Here is a 24,333-nt window from a genome sequence, read left to right as displayed (position 1 = left end):
AAGCGCTATCGTTTAAAGCCCCTAGCTAGGCATAACAAGCGAGGATAGATCTAGGTATTGCCATCTTTAGTAGGCAATTCTTCAATTAGGCGCCTACCATATTTAGGAATTTATTTATTTTTATTAATTATCAAACTTTTAGGCACAAGATCGAAAAATTCATTTGTAATAAATGGTTCCTCAATGATAGCAAAAAGATTGGGATGAATACTTATAGATTTAAGATCAGCAGTTTCCTTACTAGATGATTCACCCTTATTCTTAGGAACATACATAAGCTTGGCAATTTTAGTAGGAGGACTAGGAGTATTCTTTACAAAAGAAAAAGTGGTTCCCAAATTTGTAATGATACCCTCAAGTTTATCAATTCTAGTAGAATCTAAGTTCATCTTCTCATTAACTATGGGTTCCTTTTCCTTAATATTTTTCAAAGTCATTCCTACCTTAGATCCATATTGAGTAATTTGATTGTGGATCTTTTTATCTAGATTTTCAATTGATTCAATAGTAGCAACTTTATTTTCAATAATTTCAAGTCTTTGCATAACATGCTCCAAAGTTAACATGGTTCCATTAACCAAAAGAGGTGGTGAGCCAAATAAATCTAACATAGCATTATAAGAATCAAAAGTATGGTTACCCAAGAAGTTCCCTTCGGTAATGGTATCGAGGATATATCTATTCCAAGGATTAATACCTACATAAAAATTGCGGAGAAGAACTAAGGTAGATTGCTTCCTGGTAGATCTATTTTGAGCATTGCAAATCCTATACCAAGCATCTTTTAGATTTTCTCCCTCCCTTTGTTTAAAATTTAGAACTTCACTCTCGGGAGACAACGGAGAAGATATGAGACTAGTCATGACGACAGGCAAAACAAACTAGCACTCGAGCAAACAAGAGCAAACGGGCAAAAGAGGCAAACAGAGATGGAGGATAGAGAGAGAGGGCGAATAAAACGGCAAGGGTGAAGTGGGGGAGAGGAAAATGAGAGGCAAATGGCAAATAATGTAATGCGAGAGATAGGGATTGTGATGGGTACTTGATATATTGACTTTTGCGCAGACTCCCCGGCAACGGCGCCAGAAATCCTTCTTGCTACGTCTTGAGCTTGCGTTGGTTTTCCCCGAAGAGGAAGGGATGATGCAGCAGAGTAGCATAAGTATTTCCCTCAGTTTTTGAGAACCAAGGTATCAATCCAGTAGGAGGCCACGCTCAAGTCCCTCGTACCTGCACAAAACGATAGCTACTCGCGACCAACGCGATTAGGGGTTGTCAATCCCTTCACGGTCACTTACGAGAGTGAGATCTGATAGATAGAATATTTTTGGTATTTTTGGTATAAAGATGCAAAGTAAAGTAAAGGCAAAGTAAATAGCAAAACAATATTAAAGTGATGGAGATTGAAATGATGAGAATAGACCCGGGGGCCATAGGTTTCACTAGTGGCTTCTCTCAAGAACATAAGTATTCTACGGTGGCTGAACAAATTACTGTTGAGCAATTGACAGAATTGAGCATAATTATGAGAATATCTAGGCATGATCATGTATATAGGCATCACGTCCGTGACAAGTAGACCAAAACGATTCTGCATCTACTACTATTACTCCACTCATCGACCGCTATCCAGTATGCATCTAGAGTATTAAGTTAAAAACAGAGTAACGCTTTAAGCAAGATGACATGATGTAGAGAGATAAATTCATGCAATATGAAATAAACCCCATCTTGTTATCCTCGATGGCAATGATGCAATACGTGCCTTGCTGCCCCTTCTGTCACTGGGAAAGGACACCACAAGATCGAACCCAAAGCTAAGCACTTCTCCCATGGCAAGAACTACCAATCTAGTTGGCCAAACCAAACGGATAATTCGAAGAGACTTGCAAAGATAACCAATCATACATAAAAGAATTCAGAGAAGATTCAAATATTATTCATAGATAGACTTGATCATAAACCCACAATTCATCGATCTCAACAAACACACCGCAAAAAGAAGATTACATCGAATAGATCTTCACGAGAGAGGGGGAGAACTTTGTATTGAGAATCAAAGAGAGAGAAGAAGCCATCTAGCTACTAACTATGGACCCGAAGGTCTGAGGTAAACTACTCACACTTCATCGGAGGGGCTAGGATGATGTAGAAGCCCTCCATGATGACGGCCCTCTTCCGGCGGAGCTCCGGAACAGGCCCCAAGATGGGATCTCATGGATACAGAAAGTTGCGGCGGTGGAATATAGGAGGAAGGAGTACGTGTGTATATATAGGAGGAAGGAGTACGTCGGTAGAGCACCGAGGGGCCCACGAGGCAGGGGGCGCGCCCTAGGGGGGGCACACCCCCCACCCTCGTGACCTCCTCTTTGATCCCTTGCAGTAGGGTCCAAGTCTCCTGGATCACGTTCGGTGAGAAAATCACGTTCCCGAAGATTTTATTCCGTTTGGACTCCGTTTGATATTCTGTTTCTCCGAAACACTGAAATAGGCAAAAAACAGTAATTCTGGGCTGGGCCTCCGGTTAATAGGTTAGTCCCAAAAATAATATAAAAGTGAAAAATAAAGCCCAATATAGTCCAAAACAGTAGATAATATAGCATGGAGCAATCAAAAATTATAGATACGTTGGAGACGTATCAGCCTCCTCCTCGCCGCCGTGCCTCTGCGGCCTCGTCTCGCCCTCCCCCCGCCGGCCACCGCGGCCACCGCGCAGCCAGCTCGTCTCGCCCTCCCCTCAACGGCCACCGCCGCCTCCTCGAGCCCGTTGCCTGCGTCCTTCATTGCCCGGCACGGAGCTTGCGCTCGCGCGACAGAAGCGAGCACCCATGGCGCGGCGCGGAGAGCAAGCGTGCCTGGTCTCCCGCGCCTCCGCGACAGCCTCCGTGCCCAGCCTCCAGCGCTCCCCGCCCCGCCGAGGCACTTGGGAACCGCGCGGGCGCGGGGGGCGCCGCCGCCGTGGCGTCCACCTGCGTGAAGCGCGCGCTGGTGTGGGTGGGGCCGGAGCGGCGCCGGCAGCGGGGCCACGACACGGGCAGAGCTGCGGGGCGGGCGCGTGTGCGACCACGGGCAGGGTGATGCGTGCGCTGTGGAGCGGTGCGACAGGCGGGCGTCGAGGAAGCAGCAGCAAGCGAGGGCAGTAGCCAGTAGTACCGGGGCGAGAGGGTAGGCGCGATAAGCGGAGGGATGGCGAGGGCAGTAGCTGTTGGGGAACGTAGCAGAATTTTAAATTTTTTTACGCATCACCAAGATCAATCTATGGAGTCATCTAGCAACGAGGAAGAGGGGAGTGCATCTACATACCCTTGTAGATCGTGAGCGGAAGCGTCCAAGAGAACGGGGTTGATGGAGCCGTACTCGTCGTGATCCAAATCACCGATGACCTATTGCCGAACGGACGGCACCTCCGCGTTCAACACACGTACGGTTGGGAAGACGTCTCCTCCTTCTTGATCCAGCAAGGGGAAGGAGAGGTTGATGGAGCTCCAGCAGCACGACGGCGTGGTGGTGGAAGCAACGGTGATCTCGGCAGGGCTTCGCAAGCTCCAACGAGAGAGAGAGAGAGGTGTTACGTGGGAGAGGGAGGGGCCAGGGACTTGGTTCGGCTGCCCTCCCTCCCCCCCACTATATATAGGGCCCCTAGGGGGGGGCGCCGGCCCTAGAGATTGGATCTCAAGGGGGGGGGGGGGCCAAGGGGGGGGGCTTGCCCCCCAAGCCAAGTGGGGCGCCCCCACCCCTAGGGTTTCCAACCCTAGGCGCAGGTGGAGGCCCAAGGGGGCGCACCAGTCCACTAGGGGCTGGTTCCCTTCCCCACTTCAGCCCATAGGTCCCTCCGGGATAGGTGGCCCCACCCGGTGGACCCCCGGGACCCTTCCGGTGGTCCCGGTACAATACCGATTACCCCTGAAACCTTCCCGATGGCCGAAACTTGACTTCCTATATATAAATCTTCACCTGCGGACCATTCCGGAACTCCTCGTGACGTCCGGGATCTCATCCGGGACTCCGAACAACTTTCAGGTTACCGCATACTAGTATCTCTACAACCCTAGCGTCACCGAACCTTAAGTGTGTAGACCCTACGGGTTCGGGAGACATGCAGACATGACCAAGACGACTCTCCGGTCAATAACCAACAGCGGGATCTGGATACCCATGTTGGCTCCCACATGTTCCATGATGATCTCATCGGATGAACCACGATGTCGAGGATTCAATCAATCCCGTATACAATTCCTTTTGTCAATCGGTACGTTACTTGCCCGAGATTCGATCGTCGGTATACAAATACCTCGTTCAATCTCGTTACCGGCAAGTCACTTTACTCATATCGTAATGCATGATCCCATGACCAAACACTTGGTCACATTGAGCTCATTATGATGATGCATTACCGAGTGGGCCCAGAGATACCTCTCCGTCATACGGAGTGACAAATTCCAGTCTTGATCCGTGTCAACCCAACAGACACTTTCGGGGATACCTGTAGTATAACTTATAGTCACCCAGTTACGTTGTGACGTTTGGTACACCCAAAGAACTCCTACGGCATCCAGGAGTTACACGATCTCACGGTCTAAGGAAATGATACTTGACACTGGAAAAGCTCTAGCAAACGAACTACATGATCTTGTGCTATGCTTAGGATTGGGTCTTGTCCATCACATCATTCTCCTAATGATGTGATCCCGTTATCAATGACATCCAATGTCCATAGTCAGGAAACCATGACTATCTATTGATCAACGAGCTAGTTAACTAGAGGCTTACTAGGGACATGTTATGGTCTATGTATTCACACATGTATTATGATTTCTGGATAACACAATTATAGCATGAACAATAGACAATTATCATGAACAAGGAAATATAATAATAACCATTTTATTATTGCCTCTAGGGAATATTTCCAACAGTCTCCCACTTGCACTAGAGTCAATAATCTAGTTACATTGTGATGAATCGAACACCCATAGAGTTCTTGTGTTGATCATGTTTTGCTCGAGGAAGTGGTTTAGTCAACGGATCTGCGACATTCAGGTCCGTATGCACTTTGCAAATATCTATGTCTCCATTTTGAACATTTTCATGAATGGAGTTGAAGCGACGCTTGATATGCCCGGTCTTCCTGTGAAACCTGGTCTCCTTGGCAAGGGCAATAGCTCCAGTGTTGTCACAGAAGAGAGTCATCGGGCCTGACGCATTGGGAATAACTCCTAGGTCGGTAATGAACTCCTTCACCCAGATTGCTTCTTGTGCTGCCTCCGAGGCTGCCATGTACTCCGCTTCACATGTAGATCCCGCCACGACGCTTTGCTTGCAACTGCACCAGCTGATTGCCCCACCATTCAAAATATACACGTATCCGGTTTGTGACTTAGAGTCATCCAGATCTGTGTCGAAGCTAGCATTGACGTAACCCTTTACGACGAGCTCTTCGTCACCTCCATACACGAGAAACATATCCTTAGTCCTTTTCAAGTACTTTAGGATATTCTTGACCGCTGTCCAGTGTTCCATGCCGGGATTACTTTGGTACCTTCCTACCAAACTTACGGCAAGGTTTACATCAGGTCTGGTACACAGCATGGCATACATGATAGACCCTATGGCCGAGGCATAGGGGACGACACTCATCTTTTCTCTATCTTCTGCCGTGGTCGGGCATTGTGCTGTGCTCAATCTCACACCTTGCAATACAGGCAAGAACCCCTTCTTGGACTGATCCATATTGAACTTCTTCAATATCTTGTCAAGGTATGTACTTTGTGAAAGACCAATGAGGCGTCTCGATCTATCTCTATAGATCTTGATGCCTAATATATAAGCAGCTTCTCCAAGGTCATTCATTGAAAACACTTGTTCAAGTAGGCCTTTATGCTTTCCAAGAATTCTATATCATTTCCCATCAATAGTATGTCATCCACATACAATATGAGAAATGCTACGGAGCTCCCGCTCACTTTCTTGTAAACGCAGACTTCTCCCTAAGTCCGCGTAAACCCAAACGCTTTGATCATCTCATCAAAACGAATGTTCCAACTCCGAGATGCTTGCACCAGCCCATAGATTGAGCGTTGGAGTTTGCACACCTTGTCAACATTCTTAGGATCGACAAAACCTTTCGGCTGCATCATATACAATTCTTCCTTAAGGAAACCATTAAGGAATGCCGTTTTGACGTCCATTTGCCATATCTCATAATCATAGAATGCGGCAATTGCTAACATGATTCGGACGGACTTCAGCTTCGCTATGGGTGAGAAAGTCTCATCGTAGTCAACCCCTTGAACTTGTCGATAACCCTTAGCGACAAGCCGAGCTTTATAGATGGTCACATTACCATCCGCGTCTGTCTTCTTCTTAAAGATCCATTTATTTTCTATGGCTTGCCGATCAACGGGCAAGTCAGTCAAAGTCCATACTTCTTTTCATACATGGATCCTATCTCGGATTTCATGGCTTCCAGCCATTTGTCGGAATTTGGGCCCGCCATCGCTTCTTCATAGTTCGAAGGTTCACCATTGTCCAACAACATGATTTCCAGGACAGGGTTGCCATACCACTCTCGTGCGGAACGCGTCCTTGTGGACCTTCGAAGTTCAGTAGCAACTTGATCTGAAGTTTCATGATCATCATCATTAACTTCATCCCTAGTCGGTGGAGACACCTCAGGAACAATTTCTTGAGCTGCGCCACTCTCCGGTTCAAGAGGCAATACTTCATCAAGTTCTACTTTCCTCCCACTTACTTCTTTCGAGAGAAACTCTTTCTCTAGAAAGGATCCATTCTTGGCAACAAAGGTCTTGCCTTCGGATCTAAGATAGAAGGTATACCCAATAGTTTCTTTAGGGTATCCTATGAAGACGCATTTTTCCGATTTGGGTTCAAGCTTTTCAGGTTGAAGTTTCTTGACATAAGCATCGCATCCCCAAACTTTGAGAAATGACAGCTTTGGTTTCTTGCCAAACCACAATTCATACGGTGTCGTCTCAACGGATTTCGACGGAGCCCTATTTAAAGTGAATGCGGTAGTCTCTATAGCATAACCCCAAAAAGATAGCGGTAGATTGGTAAGAGACATCATAGATCATACCATATCCAATAGGGTGCGATTGCGACGTTCGGACACACCATTACGCTGTGGTGTTCCAGGCGGCGTGAGTTGTGAAACTATTCCACATTTCCTTAAGTGCGTGCCAAATTCGTGACTCAAATATTCTCCCCCACGATCTGATCGTAAGAACTTGATTTTCCTGTCATGTTGATTCTCAACCTCACTCTCAAATTCCTTGAACTTTTCAAAGGTCTCAAACTTGTGTTTCATTAAGTAGATATACCCATATCTACTTAAGTCATCAGTGAGGGTGAGAACATAACGATAGCCACCGCGAGCCTCAACGCTCATTGGACCGCACACATCAGTATGTATGATTTCCAATAAGTTGGTTGCTCGCTCCATTGTTCCGGAGAACGGAGTCTTGGTCATTTTACCCATGAGGCATGGTTTGCACGTGTCAAATGATTCATAATCAAGAGACTCCAAAAGTCCATCTGCATGGAGTTTCTTCATGCGTTTGACACCAATGTGACCAAGGCGGAAGTGCCACAAGTATGTGGGACTATCATTATCAACCTTACATCTTTTGGCATTCACACTATGAATGTGTGTAACATCACGTTCGAGATTAAATAAGAATAAACCATTGACCAGCGGGGCATGACCATAAAACATGTCTCTCATATAAATAGAACAACCATTATTCTCAAATTTAAATGAGTAGCCATATCGCATTAAACGAGATCCAGATACAATGTTCATGCTCAAAGCTAGTACTAAATAACAATTATTGAGGTTTAAAACTAATCCCGTAGGTAAATGCAGAGGTAACGTGCCGACGGCGATCACATCGAACTTGGAACCATTCCTGACGCGCATCATCACCTCGTCCTTCGCCAGTCTTCGTTTATTCCGCGGTTCCTGTTTTGAGTTACAAATATGAGCAACTGCACCGGTATCAAATACCCAGGAGCTACTACGAGCGTTGGTAAGGTACACATGAATAACATTTATATCACATATACCTTTGGTATTGCCGGCCTTCTTTTCCGCTAAGTACTTGGGGCAATTCCGCTTCGAGTGACCGTTTCCCTTCCAATAAAAGCACTCAGTCTCAGGCTTGGGTCCATTCTTTGACTTCTTCTCGGCAGATTGCTTACCGGGCGCGGCAACTCCCTTGCCGTCCTTCTTGAAGTTCTTTTTACCCTTGCCTTTCTTGAACTTAGTGGTTTTATTCACCATCAACACTTGATGTTCCTTTTTGATTTCCACCTCCGCTGATTTCAGCATTGAATATACCTCGGGAATGGTCTTTTCCATCCCCTGCATATTGAAGTTCATCACAAAGCTCTTGTAGCTAGGTGGGAGCGACTGAAGGATTCTGTCAACGACAGCATCATCCGGGAGATTAACTCCTAGCTGAGACAAGCGGTTATGCAGCCCAGACATTTTGAGTATGTGCTCACTGACAGAACTGTTCTCCTCCATCTTATAACTATAGAACTTGTCGGAGACTTCATATCTCTCGACCCGGGCATGAGCTTGGAAAACCATTTTCAGCTCTTGGAACATCTCATATGCTCCGTGTTGCTCAAAATGCTTTTAGGGCCCCGGTTCTAAGCTGTAAAGCATGTCGCACTGAACCAGGGAGTAATCATCACTACGTGTTTGCCAAGCGTTCATAACGTCTTGTTCTGCAGGGAAAACAGGTGCTTCACCTAGCGGTGCATCAAGGACATATGCTTTCCTGGCAGCTATGAGGATAATCCTCAGGTTATGGACCCAGTCCGTGTAGTTGCTGCCATCGTCTTTCAGCTTGGTTTTCTCTAGGAACGCGTTGAAGTTGAGGGCAACATTAGCGTGGGCCATTTGATCTACAAGACATATTGCAAAGATTTTAGACTAAGTTCATGATAATTAAGTTCATCTAATCAAATTATTTAATGAACTCCCACTCAGATAGACATCCCTCTAGTCATCTAAGTGATACATGATCCGATTCAACTAGGCCGTGTCTGATCATCACGTGAGATGGACTAGTCATCATCGGTGAACATCTTCATGTTGATCGAATCTTCTATACGACTCATGTTCGACCTTTCGGTCTTCCGTGTTCCGAGGCCATGTCTGTACATGCTAGGCTCGTCAAGTCAACCTAAGTGTATTGCGTGTGTAAATCTGGCTTACACCCGTTGTATGCGAATGTTAGAACCTATCACACCCAATCATCACGTGGTGCTTCGGAACAATGGACCTTAGCAACGGTGCACAGTTAGGGGGAACACTTTCTTGAAATTATTGTGAGGGATCATCTTATTTACTACCGTCGTTCTAAGCAAATAAGAAGCAATGAACATGATAAACATCACATGCAATCAAATAGTGACATGATATGGCCAATATCATTTGCTCCTTTTGATCTCCATCTTCGGGGCGCCATGATCATCATCGTCACCGGCATGACACCATGGTCTCCATCATCGTATCTTCATGAAGTTGTCTCATCATCTATTACTTCTACTACTATGGCTAACGGTTTAGCAATAAAGTAAAGTAATTACATGATGTTTATATTGACACACAGGTCATAAATAAATTAAGACAACTCCTATGGCTCCTACCGGTTGTCATACTCATCGACATGCAAGTCATGATTCCTATTATAAGAACATGATCAATCTCATACATCACATATATCATTCATCACATCCTTTTGGCCATATCACATCACATGGCACATGCTGCAAAAACAAGTTAGATGTCCTCTAATTGTTGTTGCAAGTTTTTACGTGGCTGCTATAAGTTTCTAGCAAGAACGTTTCTTACCTACACCAAAACCACAATGTGATATGCCAATTTCTATTTGCCCTTCATAAGGACCCTTTTCATCGAATCCGATCCGACTAAAGTGGGAGAGATACACACCCGCCAGCCACCTTATGCAACTAGTGCATGTTAGTCGGTGGAACCAGTCTCACTTAAGCGTACGTGTAAGGTCGGTCCGGGCCGCTTCATCCCACGATGCCGCTGAATCAAGATAAGACTAGTAACGACACGTAAATTGACAAAATCAACGCCCACAACAACTTGTGTTCTACTCGTGCATAGAGACTACACATAAACCTAGCTCATGATGCCACTGTTGGGGAACGTAGCAGAATTTTAAAATTTTCTACGCATCACCAAGATCAATCTATGGAGTCATATAGCAACGAGGGAGAGGGGAGTGCATCTACATACCCTTGTAGATCGCGAGCGGAAGCGTTCAAGAGAACGGGGTTGATGGAGCTGTACTCGTCGTGATCCAAATCACCGATGACCTAGCGCCGAACGGACGGCACCTCCGCATTCAACACACGTACGGTTGGCAAGACATCTCCTCCTTTCCAGCAAGGGGAAGGAGAGGTTGATGGAGATCCAGCAGCATGACGGCGTGGTGGTGGAAGCAACGGTGATCTCGGCAGGGCTTTGCCAAGCTCCAACGAGAGAGAGAGAGGTGTCACGTGGGGAGAGGGAGGGGCCAGGGACTTGGTTCGGCTGCCCTCCCTCCCCCCACTATATATAGGGCCCCTAGGAGGGGGGGCGCGCCGGCCCTAGAGATTGGATCTCAAGGGGGGCGGCCAAGGGGGGTGGCTTGCCCCCCAAGCCAAGTGGGGCGCCCCCACCCCTAGGGTTTCCATCCCTAGGCGCAGGTGGAGGCCCAAGGGGGGCGCACCAGTCCACTAGGGGCTAGTTTCCTTCCCCACTTCAGCCCATGGGGCCCTTCGGGATAGGTGACCCCACCCGGTGGACCCCCGGGACCCTTCTGGTGGTCCCGGTACAATACCGATTACCCCTGAAACATTCCCGATGGCCGAAACTTGACTTCCTATATATAAATCTTCACCTCCGGAGCATTCCGGAACTCCTCGTGTCCGGGATCTCATCCGGGACTCCGAAGAACTTTCGGGTTACCGCATACTAGTATCTCTACAACCCTAGCGTCACCGAACCTTAAGTGTGTAGACCCTACGGGTTCGGGAGACATGCAGACATGACCAAGACGACTCTCCGGTCAATAACCAACAGCGGGATCTGGATACCCATGTTGGCTCCCACATGTTCCACGATGATCTCATCGGATGAACCACGATGTCGAGGATTCAATCAATCCCGTATACAATTCCCTTTGTCAATCGGTACGTTACTTGCCCGAGATTCGATCGTCGGTATACAAATACCTCGTTCAATCTCGTTACCGGCAAGTCACTTTACTCATACCGTAATGCATGATCCCGTGACCAAACACTTGGTCACATTGAGCTCATTATGATGATGCATTACCGAGTGGGCCCAGAGATACCTCTCCGTCATACGGAGTGACAAATTCCATTCTCGATCCGTGTCAACCCAACAAACACTTTCGGGGATACCTGTAGTATACCTTTATAGTCACCCAGTTACGTTGTGACGTTTGGTACACCCAAAGCACTCCTACGGCATCCGGGAGTTACACGATCTCATGGTCTAAGGAAATGATACTTGACACTGGAAAAGCTCTAGCAAACGAACTACACGATCCTGTGCTATGCTTAGGATTGGGTCTTGTCCATCACATCATTCTCCTAATGATGTGATCCCGTTATCAATGACATCCAATGTCCATAGTCAGGAAATCGTGACTATCTATTAATCAATGAGGTAGTTAACTAGAGGCTTACTAGGGACATGTTATGGTCTATGTATTCACACATGTATTATGATTTCCGAATAACACAATTATAGAATGAACAATAGACAATTATCATGAACAAGGAAATATAATAATAACCATTTTATTATTGCCTCTAGGGCATATTTCCAATAGTAGCCAGCAGTAGCAGCGCCCTTCCTCGTGCGCGCGTTCGAGGCCACGGCCAGCAAGCAACGGCGCGCATCCTCGGCATCCTCGGCCGCCTGCTGCTCCTCTCGCACGGTGGTGGTGGTGGCCGGGGTACATGTGTGGGGCAACAAGTGGGCATTTTTTCACCACCAGGCTAAATCTTTCGCCGGCAGCCCTCCAAGGTGCGTAAAAATGCCTTCTGGGGGCTTAACGGCTGGAGATGCTTTAAGTGGGATAGCCCTATTAATTTTTTTTCCTGTCCAATGGGATTCCATTAAAGCAAATTAAGTGGGATGGACTAGTTAGTCACACTTAAAACCACGTCCACCTGCAGCCTGACAAGGAACCATCTCGATGTCGGTGGGTTTGCGAGGTCCAGGAATCATTTCCACATCGCTTGGCATGCCAGGAATCATGTCGCACATCGTGCTCAACTCTGTGACGCTCTTCTCTAGAAGACAACCTTTGTCGCACCCCCTGCCCTCCCCGCGCACCCAGAGCTGCAGCTGCTGCTCGCCGTCGGTCACCAAGCAAAGCCGCCCATCCGGCGTCTCCCCGACGCGGACCTTGCACACAATTATCGGGTCGACAGCCAGCGCGCGCGGCCCGTGCAGGTAGGAGAACCTGAGTATGACAGGGTCCAGCGCGAGCATGGGCGGAGAGTTGCAGATGTGCCAGTATATCTTCCCGCCTGCGTGCACGCCGCGGTTTTCGAACAACCAGGGATTAAAGTCGACCTCGGCGTCCTCGTCCCGCGGGAGCGCGCGCCAGCTGCAGTCGTCGTTGCCGACGGAGGTGACCCAGGCGCGAGGGCGCCCCTCCTCGATGGCGAAGCTGACATGATTTTTTGTCGAAAGAGATCCTCCGCCCAGTGGAATTGCCAAAAAAGACCCCCTGCGGACGCGATTGCCAAAAAAGACCCCCTCATCCCTGCCGCCAAGCGATGGTATAACATTTTCCGCACAGTGCGTGGAGCCGGGACGAAACGGGGCATGGCAGGTGGGCCTTGCCGCCATCGTAGTAGGTGGCCGCATCTGCTATTGCCGCACCCTAGCCGACAGTTGCTTCTGCTCGCGGGCCGAGGCATGAGTCCTGCCACCACCAGCGCTGGCAGCCACCCTGCTACACGCGCGTCCGCCCCGACGCATACGGCGCTGATTCCTGTGCAGACAACGCTCATTCCCACGCACGGGAATCTGCGGATTTTTACCTTTGTGCGTACAGTCAGCGGTGCTCTACACTGGTTGCTTTGGCGATGCTGCTGCCCAGGAATCACTCCGACTTTTTCTTCTTTTGCCTCAGAGGATGTGACGGCACTGCGGGAATCACTCACACGCTGCAGGAATTCGAGGCTGTGGGAACCTCTTGTGCCGACACTACAGGGATCCTAAAATTCAGCATTTAGGAAAGTAAAACAGGGAAAAGGCTCGTCGCATGGAGGAGCAGGAACGACATCAAAAGGAGGCTCGTGAGGCGGAGAGACAGAGAAAGAAAGAAAGGGCTCGTGAGGCCAAAGCAGCAGAAGAAGCTCGCGATGGAAAAGGAAAATATCCACGCTGGACTCAATAGATTCGTGTAGTAGTATTTTAAATTTCGCAATCGTTTGTATCTTAATTTCTGCAGTTTAATGTAGCTTTATTTTAGTAGTTAAATGTAGCTTTATTTCAATAGTACGATGTATCTTATTTTTAGTTGTACCGTGTCGTAATGAAAAAATAGTATAGTTTTAGAATAAATTAGTGGCATTTTCTTTCCCTCCACTAATTATCGAACATCATGCAACAACTACAAAATGAAATTAAGATAGAACATAATGCCGTACAATAAGAGAGTACAAACTAATAATGCAAGTACATTTGAATTAAAGGTAGAACCGGAAGACAGCTTAAAAAGTACATGAAGGCATCATCGTCATCCTTCGTAAATGCAGAACTCTTGCCCTTCGAGGATGCAGAACTCTTACCCTTGGACGATGCAGAACTCTTTCCCTTCGAGGATGCAGTACTCTTGCCCTTGGACGATGCGGGACTCTTGCCCTTTGACGATGTAGAACCCGGAAGTAGCTACATGAAGATATCATCTTCGTCCTTGTTGTCGTCGGTCCATAAAAATGGATGCTTTGCTGCAGTCCTTCTGAAATTTTCACTCTTCAGCTCCACTAGCTTCTTCCACCTTGCATGCAACCTAAGAAGTTCTTTACGTACCTCCTCATAGGTCCTTTCAGGCCACCCAGACCTACATAATTCATGAGCCAACTTATTCATTATGGTGTCACTACCGGTGAATTCGTCCCATGGAACTATCCTATTGTCCGGTAGCTAGCCTCAGAAGAGTCCTGCTCATCCCAAGGTGAAAACTACGATCGAAAGGATAATGGGACATCTCGACTACACTACACTCGAATGCTTATCCACCTCCGTCTGAAGGGGGTTTTATAGGTAGAGAGGAGAAAATGGCGGGAAATAATGACTGCGGTATGGCGGGAAAGGGTTGGCGGGAACATATGGCAGGAAGGGGTTGGCGGGAAACGGGTGGTGGGAAGATATGGCGGGGAGGGGGTGGCGGGAAATAGGTGGCGGGAACATATGGAGCTAAAGAGTTGGCGGGAAAATATTGAGGGGAAAGGGTTGCGCGAAAATATTTTTTTTTCAATGTCTAAGATGGGCAATGGTTGCACAGTATTCATCAGCCAAAATTAAAAAAACATCATTTCGGCCTATCTTAAGCCAAAGAGTGAAGCGGGATAGTATGGCGGGAGATATAGGCGGGAAAAAATGTTTGTGACTGGTGCATTTTTATTTCAGCATACATAGATGTTTAAATCGGAAAGTCTGATGCTAACATATGTAAATACAATGGGTCACACACATGGATAGATGAATCACCCTAGTCGACGACGACCACCTGGCCTTTCCTTATGACCGGAAAGCGACAACAAGTAGGTGGCCGAGTTACACGAAGACCGCGGCCGTACTTCACTTCGGCTTCATGTGTCTGCAACTCCTGCATAGTTGGTGGAGTCGGGAATCCTTGTTGCGAACCTGAAGCGTAATTATAGGCGTATGGTTGTGACTCTGCAGGGATAAAAGATGGGCCAATAACGTCTCCTCCGAAGAACTCTGTAACTAATGATGTAACCGTGTTGTCATGATCATGTGATGCTCCCCGGATGCCTGTGTTGAGGCCACGTTGGGTGTTCTCATCGTCCCAATTAACATCAGGTATGTCCTGCACATAGAAACATTGTAAACAAACTGTTAGAGGATAATATATGATATCATTGTAAATGCATTAAAATGTAAACATGACTACCTGATCAGATCCCTCGCCTGTATTGCCTGGCCATCGTACATGGTACTGGTTTAAATCGGGTACACGAGTCTCCTCGGGCATGGAGATCCCTCGCGTGGAGAGATACGACTGAGATCCCTCACCTTGGGTGTATGCATCATATCCTATGTATGCATATGGGTTCGGGGAAAGAGTCTGCTCGGGCATCGAATCCAAGCCCGTGCCATGGTCCTGAGATGTCTGCCCCTGATGAAGCTGCACCGAAGAAGAGCGATGTAGTGGCAGAGACGAGTCATGTCATGGCAATGTCGTTCTGGTACTCGGACCCTCTCCCCACTGCCCATGGCTCGTACGTGCCTCGCTTGGTCTGGACGATGGCGCCGCACTCGGTCTGGCTAACCTCGCTACCGGCATGTTGTACGCTCTAGTGACAACGTCGTCGCCTCTACCGCATCTGAACTTTATTGCCGTGTATTCTTGAAAACGTTTCTGAAATGACTTGCGAGCTAGGCCCTGGGCTGGCATGCTTTCCGCAGCCATCTGCCCTACTTCATTGCAACTTTCAATCTGAACAATATTTGGATGTTATTTGGTTGAAATGATTATGAAATGATGGACCTAAAAAATTTACAAGTGATTATCATGTGGTCATGATAGTAAGCTGCATGCAGCTCAATATGTCTCTGCGCCCGCTCCTCCTTTGTGAGATGTGTTGGTATAGTAGCTGGCTGACTGGCCAGGCTAGTACGTGTGTTGATGCAGTACAACTGCTTGTACGCTTGATCTGTACTTCCATCATATGGTCTGCAAAATTAAATAATTACATAAACCGTTGTGATGAAAGCAAATCATCTTCACGCGTCGCATGGTCATGGTAATAAAATAATGTAAATAAAATGTACCTAAGTTGATGCACTATATGTGCTAGCGCTTCATTTTTCCACTTGTGTACCCATTGAATGTTGTGTTCCCTCCAATCGTATAAACTCCAACCCCTGCCCATATTGGTTAGCCTGCAAATTATGTAACAAAGTGTGAGTTTAGTAAATTAAAAAAGACACTAACTATTTAGGGAGGTCACATTATGGGTTTCCTCATCGATACGTCTTGGAAAAGGTGGTGGAATCTCTTGATAGAGACCGAACTATCTCATTACACGCTCTGGGTTGTAAGGCTCAACACACCACATGAACAATAAGTTGCAGCTAGTCAGCCAGAATGCACTATCACTCAAGATGCCTGCTGTGATGGGTCGAATATCAAAGACCATTTGTATCTGGTCCTGAGTCCACGGGTTCCATGTGACTTCTGCCTCATCAAGTATCTCAAACTGCTGGTGGTACATAGGGTAACAATTTTTCGCAATATCTGGAGACCAACATTTCCATGCCTTTGTCCACCTGGTGGCCATAGTTGCACTGCTGCCCTCGCTAAAGTCGTATGGGTGTACGGGATTTACTATACGAGGCCGTCCTACAAGGAGGTATTCCCGGGACCACAACTGTAGAAACTCATAGGCGACACAAAGTAACAAAGCTTTTTGTGTGAAAGAAGTTTTTTGCGTGGCATCACACAAGCCTCTATATGTATGACATAGCATGGCAGAACTGAAGTTGTATTTTGGCTGCTCGGGTAAAGGTTCATCTACCATATTCTCTGCAATGTAGATGAGACCAGGGAGAACTACGTCCCCGTGTGAATTTGGAAACAGAGTCCTGAGGAGCCACAACAAATACACAAATAGATGTCTTTTTCTCGTCTCATCATTGGCGAAGCTTGATAAAATATGAAAGTTATCACGAAGCCAGGCGAGTGGGATGCCCCGAGGGCCACCAGACCGTTGTGATTCTGGAATCTCCATCCCAATACGGGCTGCTATATCTAATGGCCAAGATGGAGACACTCGTGGAGAGACTAACGGCTCACCTCTAATTGGTATAGCAGTGATCATAGAAACATCTTTCAGTGTAGGTGCAAGCTCCCCAAAATGAAAGTGAAAGGTGTGGGTTTGAGGTCTCCACCGGTCAACGAGGGATGTCAAAAGGATGGGTCCGAACGTAATTGTTCGTCGCATGATGTGAGCCTAGCAAAACTTTGTTGTCCATAAGCGTCAAGGTGAGCAAGGAAAGAATTGTGTATTGGCCATGTTTTCTTTATGGTTCGAAGTCTGAAAGGCCGATAATCATGCTTAGTAATTGGGTTCAAAAATAGGTGGCAACGGTGGCCGGCGTCATGGGGCCCCTGCAAAAGCACTGGCACTTCAGCCATAACCTGCACACAAATATACAAATATAAATTATGAGGAAGACACAAATACAAATGCAAATCAGAATTAACTTAAAAAATACAAAGAGATACAATTTACATTAATTATCTGAAGTTAACATCATGAGTACAATAATACAAAGAGATTCAATTTAAATTTAATATAAGTACACATGATGAGTAGAAATATAAATAGACATAGCGAGTACAGATATATCAACATCATGCGGTGTTGTTGGCTCGATACGGGCATTCTCTGCGTGAATGTCCAGGACACCTGCAAACGCGGCATCGCCTTGGTTCTCCCATCTGGCTATGCTCCATGTCATTGCGATGACGCTTAGACTGACATCGTCCCTTTGCGGTTCTCATCAAGTGGGTATTCGGAACTCATTTCAGCCCATCTGGCCACAACATTTTTTAGTTCATATCAATGCCCCAAGCCCAGAACTCACCGTTCCAAGTGTTGTACAGATTGTACATGTTGAAGTACGGCGATATGTATGGCTCGACACTGATTTTTTGATCAGCAGCCGCCCGGAGCACATGACTGCAAGGGTAGCCCTCAAGCTTGGGCTTGTTACAAGTGCACTCATAGGACGTTGGGCCGAGGGTGACATCTTGATTTTTTGATCCTCTGTGGTGACCCTTAACATACTTGGCTCGCACATTGACCTCCCACTTATTCCTAAGTGCGTCCACTTTCCTGCAGCCATGACTTTGGGACTTCCTTGCTTTCTCGTCCAGATGTATTTGCATCTTCTCGGACCATGGCTTGTTCAATTCAACTTGTGCTTTGGCGACTGTGACCCTGTTTGCAAAGTATGACAGGGTCCGGTTCCAAGTTTCTTCAATTACGTTTGTGATAGGCAGTGCTCGCACCCCCTTAAGAACACCATTGTACACCACTGACATGTTGCTGGTCATTATTCCTTACCGAGCCCCGATGTCGTGAGCCTGCGCCCACTTGTCCAAATGAGGGCAATTCTCGCGGATACACTGGCTCAAATTTATGGGCATCCTACGACCCCTCCGGTCTTCTCTCTGCGGCAAGGTCGCGCGGTCGATCTCACCATTGACACCTGCCCAGATCGCATTCATTTTGGCTCCAGTTTTTTGCATGCACATCCTCTTGAATAACTTGAACCAATCCTTGTTTTTGAATTTGGAGTAAAAGTTTGCTGCCAAATTCGTCATGCACCACCTTCCCTCTAGATCGGGCCAGCCCCACTCTTCTTTCGACGCCTTAATTATGTCAAGGGCGCTTAATAATCCAGTGTTGCGATCAGAGATGATGCAAACACCTTCACGCTCTTTCACGACACCCATCTTCACGCAGCTCAGGAACCACAACCAGCTATCTTTGTTCTCGCTCTCGACCAGTGCATATGCAATAGGAAGAAGCTTATTGTTTGCATCCGCTGCAATCGCCACCAATAGTGTGCCCTTGTACTTTCCAGTGAGAAAGGTACCATCAACTGATAATACCGGGCGACGGTGCCTGAAGGCTTGTATAGTCTGGGTGAATGCCCAGAATAAGCGGTCCAAGATTAGCTCACCTGGGCTCATTGGGTTTGGATGTTCTCTCCGCTAAACTTGAGTCTCCCTATTAGACTTGCTATCCGATGAAGCATTCTGGGGCATAAGAACATGCCTCCTCATAGGTACCATACAATTTCTTGAATATATTTTCCTTCGCACGCCTAGCCTTGCTATAGCTGACAGGGAAGCCAATTTGATCTTCTGCATCTTTTTGCAGAGCCCTAATACTAATGTTGAGACTTCCCTGCACAATCATTTCCATCGTCTGTGCCACATATCTTGCTGTCACATTGCAGTGATTTGGAAGAGTCCTAGTTTGCTCACAGGTATGCTCCACTATTTTTGTGATATGCCATGACTGACATACCCCAGGCTTCAGTCTAGAAAGAACTCTTCCGCGGCAACCTTTCGCAGTGTGGATGCATATGACCTTCAACTCTGTTTTATCAGACTGCTTCACTCTATGCTGGCGGTGGATGCCGATTGCATAGCTACCCATTGCCTGGTAAGCAGACTTCTTGTCTGGGAAAACTTGCCCAACCTCCAGGCTCCCCGTTCCTAGGCCAGAAACAGAGTGAAATTCATTGGTGATGCTCATATCCTATAAAAACCCAGTTTGCAGTGCCGCCGCGACCGCCCTCTGAGGAGGAACATCTTCTTATTTGCTTGACTCCGAAGACGCATAAGAATGATCATCATCATCTAGCGCCTCCGGCAATCCCTCCACGTGTTCGCTCATGTCAACGGCCGCAGACCAATATCCTGTGTCATACACAGGTTGGCCGCCCGTCGGTTCCGATGGGCCGATGCTAGGGGCTGATGTGATGGCCAACTCAACCTCACCACCCCTGCTACTGCATCCGACAACATCAGTGATTGAACTGAACTCCACATACACCATCAACTGACCATACATTGAGTTATTTGGATTGCTTGCAAACCTCATGTACGACCCCCACGACTGATTACCTGTGACAGGCCGCAAACCCCAACGGGCAACTGTCCCATCATTTCCTCCGTCAACGACGAAGACCTCCATTGTCATTTTTTTCCTGCATCCCTCGGCCAAACACCGCTCAGATGCACCTTCTAACTGCTGTGTAACCCACGTTGACCATGTCTCTCAGTACAACTATAGTCGACTCGTAGAAGGACACATCCACCCCGAAAGGACCGTTGTGTAAGACGTTCCCATAGTACACTACTAAATTTCCATAGTACCTAACCAACATACATGTTGACATTTCAAATAATTAGTAACTGAACATTTAGTAACGATGACAACATTTACATATCATACAACTAAAATAATAACCGTATTTTCGTTACAAATATTCGGTTTATTTTTAGAATCATTTGCTTAGACTTTAAGGGGTTGTTTGGTTAACGGGTATTTAAAGATCTATTTTTTCTCAAACTCGTCTATGAGCGTAACAAACTAAAACTCTGTTTGCTTTTCTCTAACTACCCAAAAATATCCTAAACTGGTTCTCGTAACATGCAAAAACTGAGCTTTTGGAAAAATTACTATTAGTAAAAAACTGGGTTTCTACAAAATTTTCTTACAACAGGTTATGACAAAACCGAGGGTAATTACTCGCTATGCAAACAACCACTAAACATAATAGTACGATAATAACATTTTAATATCATATGAATAAAACATTTAATTTCTTCCGGCTTTATATAATGTTTTTCATATCATACGATAACAATCATTTATTTACAAATAATAATATTTGCAGCGGCATGCACATTATTCACAACAGTACATCAATATAAAAAATATTAACAAAATTACGGCGTCATTTCTTACCTTAGCTCCAATATGGATGTGCTTGCGAATGCAATTAAGCGTCCAAATAGTTTGAATAAATATCCGCCACCAGCACTATATGAACGGAGTCAACTATTATCACATGAACATCAATATTACACAGAGATTTTTCTTTCTGGTATCAAAAGTATGAAAATAGCACTTGCATGTATGTGGTCATCACCTCAAAAGGGACAGCGAAGATGAAAACACAATTTCTTCAATCACGTCATCTCCTCCTTGTTTGCTACTAAGATGAATTATTTTACCTAATTACATACATCATTAAGTACATTAGCACCAAATCTTAACATATAAAATTTAGATTATTGCGACATAACAAAGTAGACCTACGGTTTCCTAACCATAGACTTATTAATAAATGTACCACATGAAATAACATACCACATGCAATGAACAATTACAGTGCAATTTTTTCTTAATTACCGTATTAAGAGCTTCTTGCATGTCAATACTAATGGACGCAGCTAACATTGATACAACATCTTCAACCTACTCTTCTCAAAATATAGTATAAATGTTGTATCTGTCGTCTGAAATTTTTCCTAACCTCTAAGCACTAACATCGCATAGCTAATGACGAGCTAAATGACTAACTAATTACCACCGTGCATGCAAAAAAATCCATGTATTGCAAAGCTCCTACATGATCTCCCCCTTCGTACTTCACTTTGAACAGCAAATCCTACTCCAGAAACTCCAAATGACTCCTCCAAGTGCTGAAATAATGCCTAAAACAACATAGAATACACACTTAGGAACTAATCAAACAGAACAAAAACATCATGCATGGGAACAAAACCAACAAAAATGGATACATCTTACCTTAATCTAACTTTTCTTCAACTTCACCAGCTGCAAAATCCAAATCTAAATCGCCCTAAATCACAAGTGAAAGTGTCTACTGAGCTTTTCTTTCTCTCTGTACTTAGAGATCAAATGAGAGGAACGAGGTCACAAAGAGTATGCTTGCGCACGGAGCAGAAGCATGGCATATAAAAAGAAGAGGATCCCTGTAGTGTCGGCAGATCAGGTTAAAACCCATCCTACTGCAGCCTCGGATTCCCGCACCGAGTGAGTTAATTCCTGCAGTGCCGTCGCGTGCTCTGAAGCAAAAGCAGTGCTGAGTGACTGATGCGGTCGTGTCCGCTAAAGCAAAAGCCAACAGAGTGAGTGATTCCCGGGGCATATGAATCACCGCACAGCATCAGATTCCCGTCTATGGAAATCAGTGTCTTCCGCGTGGGAATCAATGCCGTTTGCCACAACAAAGTTGTCGCGCATGCATCGGCAACAGGGTCGCCGCCTTGTGGAGTGGCGGCATGGCCCGCGCTCTCGGCCAGCGTGGAGCACTCGCTGTCGGCCTGGGTGCGGCAGCAACAGTGGCGGACGCCTCGCCCAGTGGCGGCGTGGCCCACACGTTCTGGCCGACCACGAAAACACGTTCTTGGCTGCTGGCCGCCTCGCGGCCTGGCAGCAGGGCCCGCCGCCTCCTACCGTGGCAGCAGGCGTTACATGTCGGTTGCCGCGCCTGCCGCCATCGCTGAGGTTTTTTTGTCTAATTGATCCATAGGTAGTCCTTTTTGTCAATTCATCTGGTCAGATGGTCCTTTTGGACAAAAAAAGTCAGCAGACAGCCTCGAAGCAGAGCTTGCTCGGGTGAGCGTGGGAGAGCAGCATAGAGCCGATGTAGTACCTTGATCTGTGCCAGCGGCGGTCATCGGGCACCGTGTCACGGCACAGGGGCGGGAGGACCGTGCGGTGGCGAGTGGCCGGGTCAAGGACGAGGAAGTAGGGCATGGCTCCCTTGTCCTTCTGTATCTCGTCGGATGACTCGAAAAGCAGGAGGCCTTGGAGCGAGTCGAAGAGGAGGAAGCGGAAGGCGTCCGGAGCGAAGTCGAGGGTAAGGCGCGGGGAGGCGGCATCGAGGGGAACGAACACGGCGGGGGTGTCCTCCAGCTTGGTATCCCGGCCGGGGAACGGGGGAGGGGGTGGGTTGGGTGATGGAAGTAGCCGAGGAGAGGAGGGTCCGAGGAAGGCAGCGGGCAGCCAGGCGGCGTCAGCGCTGGCATGCCAGGGCGACACGGAGGAGGTCGGTAGGGAGAGACGGCAGAGAATGTTGGAGATGTGAAACTCGGCGAGGACATCGATGGAGGCCGCCGCCTCGGTAGCTCCACCGGCGGCGGGGGAGGAAGCGAGGTGGAGGAAGGTGGCGCTTTTTTGGTTCTGGTCTTCTTCCCTTTGTTCTTCCGCGTCATCGCTGCAGTTGCATGAGGGTTCGGGACAGGGACCGGACTGGCGGACTAGCTTTGGCAGGATGGAACAGAAGACTACCCGGAATGTTTGGTTTGTGTAGAAGGGCATCCCCAATCGCCATGCCGCAAACGTCCAGATAGGTCCAAGCACCCGATGCATGTTCATGTTTTCTGCCGCATCTAACAGACAACCTAAATGGACATCTGTTTTGTTCGAATTTTGTCCGTTTCGATAGGGTAATGGGGCAGTGTCCGATATTTTGCTAGAGCATGACTGCATCTCATCGGCAGGCAAACATATGCCAACCTACATAATGATCAAGTCCCAAATTTCACGCTGCCAACAAAGTCAGCGGCCAACACACTAGGCAGCCTTTAAAATAAACAAGTTTTCTCGCCGGCAACAAAGCCATCGGCCAACACACTAGCCAGCCTTCTATATGAACAAGTTTTTCACGCCGGTAACAAAGCCAACCTTCAAAATGACCGACCATAGTCCACGGCCGAGGCCTCCCTAGTTCAGGTCGTCTTGCTCGAAAGTCTCCTTTTGCCTATTCGCAAACCAAATCTTTCTCTTCGGGGACATGTTGGTGTTGTCAACGCTCATGATAGCTAGCGCCACCTCTCTTGCCTTGGTATCAGCATTGGTGGCCTCGATCGCGAGCTTCTTCGATTGGGCGGCCTCCTCAATGTCGAGCTTCCTCCTCTTGGCGGCCTCCTCCATGTCAAGCATCTTTGTTTGGATCTCCAAGTATATCTTCATTTGCTCCTCCTCTCCTCCCTCACTTCCTTTTGAGTCATCATGTCGTGCAAAGTTTCTTGCAAGGCGATGGATGACGCATCACGCTTCTCATAGGCCTTCGAGTTGGTCTTGCCCCTCGGCCTCTTGAGCAAATCTCCATTGTCAGCCATGGCCGCCTTCCCTCCTTTCTTCTTAAGAGCGGCATATTGGTCTTTGAACTTGGGACAATCTTTGATGAGCGACCAACAATGTGTAAGTCTGAAAAGCTTGTTCTTATGGCGGGCCTTGAAGGCTTCCAAAGATTGGAATGCCTACACAATCAAAGAGGAGGACACAAATGTAATAGCGAAGGACACAAGATGTAAACAAACATGAACATGGCATGGCAATAAAAAATATGAGAGGTCATACCAAGTCACCCACGCCTAGGACATGAAGGAAATATGCCCTAGAGGCAATAATAAATTTGTTATTTTATAT

General features: G+C 47.0%; 1 pseudogene; it reads right to left on the bottom strand.

Annotated features, from left to right (window-relative positions):
• LOC125509043 overlaps positions 1 to 23,114 on the bottom strand; it is a 31,208-nt pseudogene extending 8,094 nt beyond the window's left edge.
• Positions 23,115 to 24,333: the final 1,219 nt, after the last annotated feature.

Source organism: Triticum urartu, chromosome 5 (assembly GCF_003073215.2).
Source record: "Triticum urartu cultivar G1812 chromosome 5, Tu2.1, whole genome shotgun sequence".
Classification (NCBI taxonomy): Eukaryota; Viridiplantae; Streptophyta; class Magnoliopsida; order Poales; family Poaceae; genus Triticum; species Triticum urartu.
Note: the sequence above shows the minus strand (reverse complement) of the source record. Positions and strands in the feature narration are given on the sequence as shown.